Source organism: Girardinichthys multiradiatus, chromosome 10 (assembly GCF_021462225.1).
Source record: "Girardinichthys multiradiatus isolate DD_20200921_A chromosome 10, DD_fGirMul_XY1, whole genome shotgun sequence".
Taxonomy (NCBI): Eukaryota; Metazoa; Chordata; class Actinopteri; order Cyprinodontiformes; family Goodeidae; genus Girardinichthys; species Girardinichthys multiradiatus.
Genome location: NC_061803.1, coordinates 11824046 through 11837879, shown reverse-complemented (window position 1 = coordinate 11837879; position 13834 = coordinate 11824046).

Sequence of the window (13834 nt, the reverse complement as noted above, 5' to 3'; positions counted from 1 at the left end):
GGTAGTGCCCAATGAAAATGTTGCAAAATTTCGAAATTATAAACTGTATTTCACTCAGAGGAACTACATTTTACAGATCTCACTCAAGGCATGAATTAAGTCCCAAATGGCCAAAAATCTATATTTTTCTCTGCTAAAAAAGTATTATGGCCAATATCTCCTCACCAATGAAATGTAATTTCTGCCTTAAATGACTCTGTTTTACTGATGAGCTGAATTTCACAGACCTCTCAGAATGCACTCTGTGCAAAATTGCCAAAATAGTCAGAAATCTAAGTGTTTTTCTTCTGCAAAAAATCTATTATGGCTTTTTTCTATGAACAATGAAATGTAATTTCAGCCTAAAAGTGCTCTGCTTCAGTCTGAGAAATTATATTTTACTGATCTTACTGAACACTGCCCATTCCACACTAAATAAAATAAACAAAATGAAAAATATTGCACTATTTTGTTTGCCAAAAAATTATCTTGGCTTTTTTTCTGACCCATGAAATGTTATTTCTGCCTAAAATAACTTTATTCCATTCAGAGGGATTATATTTTATCGATTTTGCTGAACACAATCCATCCCTAAAGAAAAGCCCAGCATGGACAATATCTGGGTATTTCACCTGCCAAAAAGTGATCAAGGCTTGTTTTCTGACCCATAAAATGTAATTTCTGCCTAAAATAACTTTATTTCATTCAAAGGGATTATAATTTACTGATCCTGCTACAAACAATCATTCCCACACTAAAAAAGGTCCCCAAATGGACCAAATAGGACTCTTTCACCTGCCAAAAATTGATCATGTATTATTTTCTTACTCATGAAACACTATTTATGTCTAAAATTGCTTCATTTCATTGAGGGGGATCATATTTAATAGATCTTGCTGAGCACAGACCTGCCCACACTAAAAAAGATCCCCAAGTTGGATCTACCCTTAAGTACCCTGTAGAGGGTATAGAGCTGGTCCAGTGTTCCACGGCCGGGACGAAAACCACACTGCTCCTCCTGAAGCCGAGGTTCGACTATCGGCCAGACTCTCCTCTCCAATATCCTGGCGTAGGCCTTACCAGGGAGGCTGAGGAGTGTGATCCCCCTGTAGTTGGAACACACCCTCCGGTCACCCTTCTTATGAAGGGGGGGGACCACCAACATAGTCTGCTATTCCAGAGGCATTTCCCCGACCACCACGCAATGTTGAAGAGCCGTGTCAACCATGACAGCCCCACAACATCCAGAGATTTGAGGTACTCAGGGCGGATCTCATCCACCCCCGAAGCCCTGCCACTGCGGAGCTTTTTAACCACCTCGGTGACTTCAGCCTGGTTGATGAAAGAGTCCAACCCTGAGGATTGGGGATTGAGGAGATCCTCGAAGTACTCGTTCCACCGCCCGATAATGTCGAGGTTAGCAGCCTCCCACCCCCACTGTAAACAGTGTTGGTGAAGCACTGCTTCCCCCTCCTGAGGGGCCAGACGGTTTGCCACGTGGGCGTTGAAGTCCCCCAGCAGAATAATGGAGTCCCTGGGAGGGGGAACAATCCAGCACCCCCGACAGGAACACCAAGAAAGCCGGGTACTCCACACGACCACTCGGCCCGTGGGCCGAAACGACAGTCAGGGACCTGTCCCCAACCCGAAGGCGCAGGGATGCGACCCTCTCATCCACTAGGGTAAACCCCCTAAATGAAATAAAGCAATTTTATGCAGGAATTCTATTCCATGGGTCATAGAATAAGCTGTAATCACTTTTTGGCAGGTGGAATCAGAATTAGCTTTTTTGCCAAGTTTGTACATACAAACAAGGAATTTGACTCCGGTACACTTTGCTCTCTGGGTTTCTTTTTTTTTTTTTGTGTGTTATAAGATATATTTATGAATATATCTTTATGTCCATAAATATATATATACCAATATACAAAGGTGCATTTGCAACTTTAGTATGCAGTTGTTTTGTACTCTATTAAATGTTCATCAGACAAACAGCCTGGGGGAAGAAACTGTCTCTGTGGCGGCTGGTTTTAGTGAACAATGCTCTGTAGCGATGGGCTGAAAGTAAAACTCTAAACAGTTTATGTGCAGGGTGTGTGGAGTTTGCAGAGATTTTAGCAGCTCTTTTCCTGACCCTAGGCTTGTATAAGTCCTGGAAGGAGGGAAGGTCAGACCTGATTATTCTCTCTGCAGACCTGATTATTTGTTGCAGTCTGGACCTGTCCTGTTTTGTGGATGAGCCAAACCACACTGAAATGGATGAAGACAGGACAGACTGAATGATGGCAGTGTAGAAGATGACCAGCAGCTCCTGTGGAAGGTTGCACTTCTTGATTTGACTCAGGAAGTACAGTCTCTGCTGGGCCTTCTTTCGAACAGTGTCTATGTGACGACCATCTCAGGTCCTCAGAGATAGTGGTTCCTAGGAACTTGAAGTGGTCCACAGCTGACATGGTGTTGTTCAGGATGGTGAGGGGGGTGTATGGGGGTGGTGTTCTCCGAATGTCCACCACCATTTCCACAGTCTTGAGTGGGTTGAGTTCAAGGTAGTTTTGACAACATCAGTGTACCAGCCGATCCACTTCCTGTCTGTATGCAGACTCATCACCGTCCTGGACCAGACCAATGACAGTGGTGTCATCTGCAAACTTCAGGAGTTTCACGGATGAGTCCGCTGAGGTGCAGTCATTTGTATAGAGGGAGAAGAGGAGTGGGGATAGAACACACCCCTGGGGGGCACCAGTACTTATTTATCTGGTTCGGGAGAAGATGCTCCCCAGTCTCACCTGCTGCTGTTGGTCTGTCAGGAAGCTGTTGAGCCACTCACAGGTGGAGGCTGGGACGTTGAGCTGGGTGAGCTTCTGGTGGAGGATGTCTGGTATGATGGTGTTGAAGGCCGAGCTGAAGTCTACAAACAGGATCCTGGCGTATGTCCCTGGACGGTCGAGGTGTTGCAGGATGAAGTGTAGACCTAAGCTGACAAAAATTCCCCTAAATTGTACTTTTGGGGATCTTTTTTAGTGTGGGCGGGTCTGTGCTCAGCAATATCTATTAAATATGATCCCTCTCAATGAAATAAAGCAAATTTATGCAGAAATATTATTCCATGGGTCATAGAATAAGCCGCAATCACTTTTTGGCAGGTGGAATACCCCCAAATTGTACTTTTGGGGATCTTTTTCAGTGTGGAAGTGTCTGTGCTCAGCAAGATCTATTAAATATGATCCCCCTCAATGAAATGAAGCAATTTTAGACATAGTGTTTCATGAGTAAGAAAATAATACATGATCAATTTTTGGCAGGTGAAAGAGTCCTATTTGGTCCATTTGGGGACCTTTTTCAGCGTGGCAATGATTGTTTGTAGCAGGATCAGTAAATTATAATCCCTTTGAATGAAATAAAGTTATTTTAGGCAGAAATTACATTTTATGGGTCAGAAAACAAGCCTTGATCACTTTTTGGCAGGTGAAATACCCAGATATTGTCCATGCTGGGCTTTTCTTTAGTGTGGGATGGATTGTGTTCAGCAAAATCGATAAAATACAATCCCTCTGAATGGAATAAAGTTATTTTAGGCAGAAATAACATTTCATGGGTCAGAAAAAAAGCCTTGATCAATTTTTGGCAAACAAAATATTGCAATATTTTTCTTATTGTGTATTTTATTTAGTGTGGAATGGGCAGTGTTCAGTAAGATCAGTAAAATATAATTTCTCAGACTGAAGCAGAGCACTTTTAGGCTGAAATTACATTTCAATGGTCAGAGAAAAAGGCCATAATAAATTTCTTGCAGAAGAAAAACACTTAGATTTCTGACTGTTTTGGCAGAGTGCATTCTGAGAGGTCTGTGAAATTCAGCTCATCAGTAAAACAGAGTCATTTAAGGCAGAAATTACATTTCATTGGTGAGGAGATATTGGCTATAATAATTTTTTAGCAGAGAAAAATATAGATTTTTGGCCATTTGGGACTTAATTCATGCCTTGAGTGAGATCTGTAAAATGTAGTTCCTCTGAGTGAAATACAGTTTATAATTTCGAAATTTTGCAACGTTTTCATTGGGCACTATCTGTTCTATTTTTTTTTTTTCAAAATAATGAATAATAACCACCTTAAAAAATATAGGTCAAAAAACTTTTTTTATTTTGTCAGTTATGGAGTTACATCCATCACAGTACAGTTGTGTGACAGAGTGGTTCGAAATCTAAGCAAAGTTAGTGCAGATAAATGATCAAAAGTTTATTTTTACTGCTATAGTTTAAAATGTAAATTTGCAGGTATTTATGACAAACGACGAAAGCGTGAAACCGACACTTTTACAGTGAGAACGTCGCAAGTTTTATAAGGAGAAAAGGATAAACGAGACACACCTTTGCTGTTGTTATGGATGTATGATTCTGTGTTCTTTTCTAATTATCTCTTTGCTGCCCTAATTAAATATATCTGCCCTTGTTGCTTATCTGCTGCACCGCTCACTGCTACAGCTCACACAACATCCTTAGGTGCATGACTACAACCATGGGCTTCATGGACTCAGTGTCATAATGTTGATGGCCGACTTGACCCACATGCAGAAAAATACGAAGAAACAGATGTCAAACATTTAGTAAAACCTTTATTTGGAAATCTGGTGCAGGAAACCGCAGTAGCAGGGAGACTGAAAAAAAAAGAATGAACGCTGGTGAACAACCCCAACTGAAATTCTCAAATACAGGTCCTTCTCAAAATATTAGCATATTGTGATAAAGTTCATTATTTTCCATAATGTAATGATGAAAATTTAACAGTCATATATTTTAGATCCATTGCACACTAACTGAAATATTTCAGGTCTTTTATTGTCTTAATACGGATGATTTTGGCATACAGCTCATGAAAACCCGAAATTCCTATCTCACAAAATTAGCATATCATTAAAAGGGTCTCTAAACGAGCTATGAACCTAATCATCTGAATCAACGAGTTAACTCTAAACACCTGCAAAAGATTCCTGAGGCCTTTAAAACTCCCAGCCTGGTTCATCACTCAAAACCCCAATCATGGGTAAGACTGCCGACCTGACTGCTGTCCAGAAGGCCACTATTGACACCCTCAAGCAAGAGGGTAAGACACAGAAAGAAATTTCTGAACGAATAGGCTGTTCCCAAAGTGCTGTATCAAGGCACCTCAGTGGGAAGTCTGTGGGAAGGAAAAAGTGTGGCAGAAAACGCTGCACAACGAGAAGAGGTGACCGGACCTTGAGGAAGATTGTGGAGAAGGGCCGATTCCAGACCTTGGGGGACCTGCGGAAGCAGTGGACTGAGTCTGGAGTAGAAACATCCAGAGCCACCGTGCACAGGCGTGTGCAGGAAATGGGCTACAGGTGCCGCATTCCCCAGGTCAAGCCACTTTTGAACCAGAAACAGCGGCAGAAGCGCCTGACCTGGGCTACAGAGAAGCAGCACTGGACTGTTACTCAGTGGTCCAAAGTACTTTTTTCAGATGAAAGCAAATTCTGCATGTCATTCGGAAATCAAGGTGCCAGAGTCTGGAGGAAGACTGGGGAGAAGGAAATGCCAAAATGCCAGAAGTCCAGTGTCAAGTACCCACAGTCAGTGATGGTCTGGGGTGCCGTGTCAGCTGCTGGTGTTGGTCCACTGTGTTTTATCAAGGGCAGGGTCAATGCAGCTAGCTATCAGGAGATTTTGGAGCACTTCATGCTTCCATCTGCTGAAAAGTTTATGGAGATGAAGATTTCATTTTTCAGCACGACCTGGCACCTGCTCACAGTGCCAAAACCACTGGTAAATGGTTTACTGACCATGGTATCACTGTGCTCAATTGGCCTGCCAACTCTCCTGACCTGAACCCCATAGAGAATCTGTGGGATATTGTGAAGAGAACGTTGAGAGACTCAAGACCCAACACTCTGGATGAGCTAAAGGCCGCTATCGAAGCATCCTGGGCCTCCATAAGACCTCAGCAGTGCCACAGGCTGATTGCCTCCATGCCACGCCGCATTGAAGCAGTCATTTCTGCCAAAGGATTCCCGACCAAGTATTGAGTGCATAACTGTACATGATTATTTGAAGGTTGACGTTTTTTGTATTAAAAACACTTTTCTTTTATTGGTCGGATGAAATATGCTAATTTTGTGAGATAGGAATTTTGGGTTTTCATGAGCTGTATGCCACAATCATCCGTATTAAGACAATAAAAGACCTGAAATATTTCAGTTAGTGTGCAATGAATCTAAAATATATGAATGTTAAATTTTCATCATGACATTATGGAAAATAATGAACTTTATCACAATATGCTAATATTTTGAGAAGGACCTGTATGTTCTATGGAAAAAGCTTACATTGGGTAGAGTTAAGTCCGCCATGGAGAGAGGTTGTGATCCTGGTAAGTGGTGGCTATGCAGCACTGCCGTAGCAGGTGAGTCCTGAGAGGCTTGGAGGAGGGTGGACAGGGTTCGCATGAAGCTGTGAGAACAATCTCTAATCTGGTTGCCAGTAGAACAAAAACAAGAATCCAGAGTCCAAAAACTATTGGAAAATTCCTTCAGATATCTCACAAGAACGAGGCTTGGTCAACCTGAGACAAAAACAAAACATTAGTCAAGGAACAAGAATTAGAATCTTCTCAGACAAACAATAATCAAAACCATGATTTGGCCAGGTAAAATACCACGAAGAGGCAAAACACTCAGGCGTCGAAGTACTGGCTCGCCTCCTTCTTATAGTCCTCCAGCTGATGACAATCATGCAAAACACCTGAAGACCAGCTCCTCAGCTCCTAAAGCCCCTACTGGTGGAAGAGGGTTAGTAGCAGGCAAAAATGACCAGGATCTGACACCACCTCCCCCTCAACGACCGCCTCTGGACGGTCCAGACGAACTGGCCTGGGACGACCAGAAGTCCTGAATCAAGTTAGAGTCCAAGATGAAAGACCGGGTAACCCAGAGGCGATCCTCGGGACCGTAACCCTCCCAATCCACCAGGAACTGCCATCCTCTTCCCCGCCTACGAGAGGCCACGATCCGGCGGACCGAGTAGGCAGGGTGGCCTTGGAACTCCCGGGCGGGTGGAGGGGGCACGGCCGGAGGGGAGAGCATGCTGGACTGGACAGGCTTAATCTGAGATACATGAAAAACAGGATGGACTCGGAAACTAGGGGGCAAACATAAATGTACAGAAGAAGGATTAACCACAGAATCAATAACGTAAGGACCGATGAACCTGGGAGATAACTTCCGGAACAGAGACTTAAGCGGAACTGTCCGTGTAGATGTGTAGACAATCACACCTGCTTACCCGGGCTATAGGCAGGAGCGGGGGTCCGTCGTCTGTCGGCGTAGTGCTTGTTGGCTGCAGCAGACCGCTGTAATGCCTTGGAAGTGGCCTCCCAGATCCATCTGCATCGCCAGACGTGCTGTTGTACAGAAGTAACAACAATCTCCTTTTCATCCGCAGGAAACAAGGGTGGTTGATACCCTAGCGAAACCTCAAATGGGGAAAACCCAGTAGCAGTGGACACGTGAATTGTGTGAGTATTCAATTCATGGCAAATGGTTGCTCCAGTCAGTGGGACTGGAGGATGCTGTGCAGCGTAGAGCTGCCTCCATCTCCTGATTAAGTCTCTCTACTTGGCCATTGGTTTGCGGATGGTGACCGGAAGTTAGAGAAACCTTTGCCCCCAATGCTGCACAGAATTCCCTCCACACTTCAGCGGTGAACTGAGGTCGCCGGTCAGATAGCACGTTCTGGGGAATTCCATGCAAACGAAACACGTGTTTGACCAAAAGCTTGGCAGTCTGGAAGGCGGATGGTAGTTTCCTGAGGGATACAAGATGTCAGGCTTTAGAAAATCTGTCCACTATTGTCATAATAGTCGTCATACCATGAGAATCTGGAAGGCCAGTAACAAAATCCACGGCAATGTGGGACCAAGGTCGAGGTGGAACATCCAGTGGTTGTAGAAGGCCAGCAGGCGGTCGATTTGATTTCTTGTTTCGAGCACATGTTCTACAAGCAGATACATAGTCCTTAACGTCCCGATGTAGAGTGGGCCACCAGAAGCGTCTGGTTATTGCGGCAATGGTCCGACTAGCTCCTGGGTGGACCGCAAACCTTGAAGCGTGAAGGTAATGAGGTGAGACCGAACGGCGTCGGGCACATACATCCAATTAGGTGGTCCAGATCCTGGCCCCGGGTCAGCAAGGAGGGCCTGCCGCACACAGTCCTCAATCTCCCAGGTCATGGTTCCAAACGTGCAACTAGGAAGTAGGATAGGTGCAGCTAATTCCTCCGTCTCATTTGTGGAGAATTGACGTGACAGGGCATCTGGCTTTATGTTTCTGGTACCAGGTGTGTAAGAGATCAACAAATTAAAACGAGAAAAGAACAAAGACCAACGTGATTGTCTAGGATTTAACCGTTTTGCTGACTGGATGTATGATAAATTTCTGTGGTCTGTCCAGACCAGCACAGGGTGTTCAGCGCCCTCCAACCAGTGCCTCCACTCCTCCAGGGCGAGCTTAATAGCCAGGAGCTCTCTGTCACCCACATCATAGTTTCTTTCTGCTGTGGATAGTTGTCGAGAGAAAAAGGCACACGGATAGAGTCTTGCATCGAGATCCTGGCGTTGGGAGAGCACCGCCTCCACCCCGGTGTCCGAAGCGTCCACCTCCAAAACAAACTGCTTAGCTGAATCCGGATGAACGAGTACTGGTGCATGGGTGAACTTAGTCTTCAAAGCGTTGAATGCGTTGTCTGCTTCTGTAGTCCAGGTGAACGGCACCTTAGCCTGACCCGAGGCCTGTACCGGCCGGCTCGGCGTCTGGTGAGTGGTAGAAGACTGCACTCTAGGAAAAAACCGCTCATCTAGGTTCTCTGGCTCCTCCAGTAATACTAGTTCATCCTTTAAATTCTCATCTAGAGCTTGAAAAAACATTGACTTCAGTGCGCTGGAATTCCAACCAAACGCAACCGCTAAGGGTCGAAAATCTATAGAAAAATCTGTGAGCGGTCGATTGTGTTGTTTAAGCGTACACAATCTACGAGCCACATCAGTCTGACCCATCTTAAGGTAAAAAATGGATCTAAAATCCTTCAAAAATCCTTTGTAAGTGCAGCCAAAATGGTTATAGTTAGTAAATCTTGCTTCTGCCCATCGGAGTGCCCTACCAGATAACAACCCTAAAATATAAGACACCTTTGCATCATCATGGAGAAAAGACTGTGGGGAACGGTTAAATACTAAAGAGCATTGTAACAAAAATCCACGACAACCTCCCACCTCACAGGAAAATTTCTCCGGGCAAGGGGAAGTGACGTCTCGGCCATGCGGAAGTCGCTGCGTAACCGAAGGCTCTGCAGCGGCCCCCAGTGTGCTAAACAGAAACATTGTTTTTGACAATGATGGAATATTTTTGACTAGGATCCATTTGATTAAGCCACTATGTGGCCTGCTTTAATGATAATGATAATAGTAGTTGATAATTACCTACAATTGGGCGTAACCTGCCGGTATGAACACATGATTCTATATTCCATTTTAAGACAAACCTTTTCAGGTAGCTGAACCTGCCAAAAGACGCTTGGGGATGGATGTCGCTCAGGGGGCAGAGAAGATGGACGAATACAATCAACACTTAGGGTCTACATTAACTGATTCACATGATGTTAGACAGAAATTTCTGCTGTGCTTCAGGCTGTTGTCCTTTCTCTCTCTTTTCTCTAAATCATACACATATAGGTTTGACGATCTGAGGTTGTATCCTGTCGGTGTCCCTGGACTGAATAGGGACTCAGAGAGCTGCGACGATGAGGTGGCTGGTGAGTAGAGGTCTGGAGAAGGTGGATGATACAGCCCGGTGTTGAAGCTTTCATCATGCTCAGGAGAGAAGAGGGTCTCTTCTTGCTGGTTGTAGAGGTCCCAGTATGGTGTTTTCCCATACGCTCCATACATTCTCAAGGTCTGCTGCCCGCCGTTGTGAAGAAGAGTTTATGAGCTCGCAGTTAGACCCTGATATATAGCGCAGGAAGGGGGAGGGTCCTCAAAAAGGGGGGTGGGTCCTCAAAAGAGGGTGGGCTTTAGATCCACAACAGGGAACGTCAGGATTATTTTCACTGACATAACATCAATCCAGCAGCGTGAGTTTCGGAAAAGGTTGGAAAGACGCTGTCCAATTTCATTCATCTTCTCAACCCTAGCATCATACGGTAGAGCCAGCACTGTCTTGAATACACCGCAGTTCTGACTGAATGCCTCCAACACAAACAGATCTGAGGGGATCATCTGGTTGTTCTTGCATTTGTTTGCCTGAAAAGACCAGCGGCCATTTGCTGTGGTTTTTGACCCCCACACTGCACTAAAGAGAGGTTCTCTCGCAGCTATTTCAACATCGGAAGGACACATTCTCACCCTTTTTGCTGGTTGAGGAGAGCTTTCATCTTCATCCTACCTCTCGTACACTGAGACTGATTCAGGGTTATCGTTAAGGTGTGGGATTGCCAGCCGTAACACAGCCCAGTTGTTGTGGGTGAGAGTACACAGAGCCAATGATCCATTAAATACCTCGTCTTGATCCAGTTGATACAGGCAGAGCTCTCCTATTTTGTACATGAAAATATACCCCCAGCTACCACTCAGGCCATATGGTTCCAAAGACCACTCTTCCTGCAGAGTGTCGAACGGAGGCCTTTGTATCTTGCATAGGTAATATGTAGATTTCTTCGGGGCATCCAATTCACGCCGTGTATGCCTGTAGACGGTTACTGGGGTTTCACACAGAAGAAACGTACGTCTTAGCTGACCTGAGGCCTGTTTTTCATCCATTGTTGTTGGTGAAGTTGGATCATCATCTGCAGAGTATGATACAATAGGAATTCCGATAGGTATCTCAGATGAGGAAATAGATGATGTAGATGGTTGCTCATCATCTCCCCGGTTTGTTGAAAAACTCTCTTAACTCTAACCATTGTTCAACGAGTATTCTTTTCCAGTGAATGCTGCAGGTAAATTGCAGCGTTTTCTGCTAGTATTTAAAACAAACACTGAACGCCCCTCTGTTTTTTTAATTTGTTGATTCTAGATTCGCCCCCTAATGACGACAACTGACAGCGTACATGGTTATACCCCTTGGTCACACTCCCCGAGACACCTCAGCAAAGCCGCAGACACGTTAATTCAATAAACGGGATGTGAATTGTCAGATGCAATGATCGAGACTTTGGGCCAGGAAGGACCACAGTCCTCTTAATTGCTTTGACTACAGTCGGTGTGAAGACTTTGTCTGAGACAATCCACCATAAACAGTGACATGTCTGAGGTCTGATCACCTATTCAATAAACAGTGGATGTGTATTGACTGAGACAATGCTCGACACTTTGGGTCAGGAAGGAGCACGGTTGTTAATTAGTTTGACTACAGTCAGTGTGAAGACTTTGTCTGAGACAATACACAAGAAACTGCTTCGGATGTCTGCCTTAATTCAATAAACAGTGACATGTCTGAGGACTTTATAACTTTTATTTTTTATTTTTTCAGTTTCTTGTGACATTTAACATAGACCACACCTACAGGATACAACCTCTGGTTCCCACATGGGATGAGGAGAAAACTGTTTTCACTAAATCCTCAATAACTATTGCTCTAAGATGAAAAAAGAAAAGCTTAAGGTAACTAAAATTATCATCCATTTTTCCAAATGGAGTGTCTCATGATTCCAAACAAAGTCTTTTAGCTGTAGAATCAATTTCTAATTTGGAAACAGCATACTGAGCACAAATTTTTATAATTCCATGTTTGGCTTACTTTTTAACTATTTTTTCAGTTCATATGTTTCTCTGTTTTTAGATCATCTCTACAAGTTGCTGATGCAGATTAGATTACTCAAACATTTGAGCAGAGGAAGAAAAGTTCTGTATCTACTTTTTGTCTTTATTGTTTTTTAGATGTAAAAACATCCAGCTAAATAACCCCTGCATTAAAAAAAAATGAATTTGCAATTCTGTCAGGTTCTCTTTTTATCAGAATTTTGTGTGACGTGCCTGCATTAACCTGAGTGACCTTTAATTTTATCTGAATTTTGTGTGACGTGCCTGCATTAACCTGAGTGACCTTTAAAGTGGAGAAACTACACGTTTTTTTTTTTTATGTAAAAACATCTAAAAATATACAATTAGAAAGATTCGCTTCCTTGCGATGACAACATCCGGTTAATGACGATATCCGGTTACGCCACAGGAAGTCCCGCCCTAGGATGTCCCGCCACTGGAAGTCCCGCCCACCTATCAAAATTTTCACACTTCGTTTGATTGAACGATGTACATTTAGTCTCTAACAGCCCAAGGATTGTCATAAATCACCTGAGGCTGGGGCACTGGGTTTGATAGTGGAGCAGCCGGTATAACTGGTTTGATTAGAAAAGGCCACGGAGTCATACATCCATAACACTGTAATATTGACCATTCAAATATAACAGTTTTATTTGCCTTTCTTTTGTTGACTTGAAGAACTAAACCACCGAGAAAAAACTCTCACAACCAGACACTCGCCGGGTTGGGTGCCTCCTGCGGCAAGTTCATCCCCCTCTCACTGCTCGCTCCTTCGCGGGGACGTGCCCGATCTTACCCGATCAGTTTTTGACAGACCATCACTTTACGGCACAACACCGGCTCACTTTCACCCCTGGTTACAAGTTGCTGTTGCTTGCAATGTTGAGTCCATCAACAAATTGGACCTTATAGATTAAGAATAGGATTTTATCAAAGTTCGTGTACATGTAAAAGTAGATAGACAAATTCTATTTACAAAACACTTTAACTTTCCTTATGTATTTATATTTAAAATATCTTTGTTGAGAGCAAAGTGGAACCGAAGTCAGATTCCTTGTTTGTGTGCACAAACTTGGTGAATAAAACTGATTTTGATTCTGAAGACCCACGGTCTGCCACTCTACAGGTTTTTTTTTGTGACATTTAAAAAAGTGTTAGCTAAAACAGCCCCACCATGTCCAGAGCCTCTAGGATCTCATCTGGTATCTGTTTTTAGTAAGCATAACATCCCTTTTCACTGTTTTGCTGATGATATCTAGGTTTATCTGCCTATTAACCCAAAAATTACAAACATTTTAACTGTCTGAATTGATCTTTTGAAAACCCATCTTTTCTCCTTGGCGATTGACTGAAGCAGAATATGAGAGCTGAATATATCGGATTGTCCTAGGTGGTATTTGGTATTTTATCTACCTTTTTGTTTGTTGGCTCTTTTGTTCTACGGTTTATTCTGTTAAAATGTTTTGCTTGACTGAATTGCAAAGAACGTTGGTCAAGCTCTGCTGTTTTTAATGTGCTTCATAAAAAAATTCACATTGACATTGGGGGCATGCTGACCGGATTGATACGGCGTTCTGGTCAGTATCCCGAGTCCAGGTCAGCAGCACCTCATGTGCTGGTTCCTGCTTTGCTTTTCTGAGTGTCAAATGCTTTTCTAGAAGTTCTTTGAGGCCAGCTGAAATTCCTTTTTGCAAAGCCTCTCAAGAGGGGACTTAATTAGCATCTTCTTGTTAATAGCTGCTGTTTTAATAATCTTTTCTTAATTTTATTCTAAACTTATTTTTGTCCTCATCAGAAAAACAAAACATTAAAAAACACGTTGTGCATCTGTGATGAGCATCTGCCATGGAGTAATAAATGTGTTTTTTGGGATGTGACAAATAAACATAATAACATGCTTGTTTACAGAAATCTGACTTCGTGAAACTAACAAAATAACTAACAGACTGGAGTGGAGATGCAACTGTGAAGCCATCTACAAGAAGGAACAGAGCAGACTGTACTTCTTGAGGAAGCTTAGGTCCTTCAG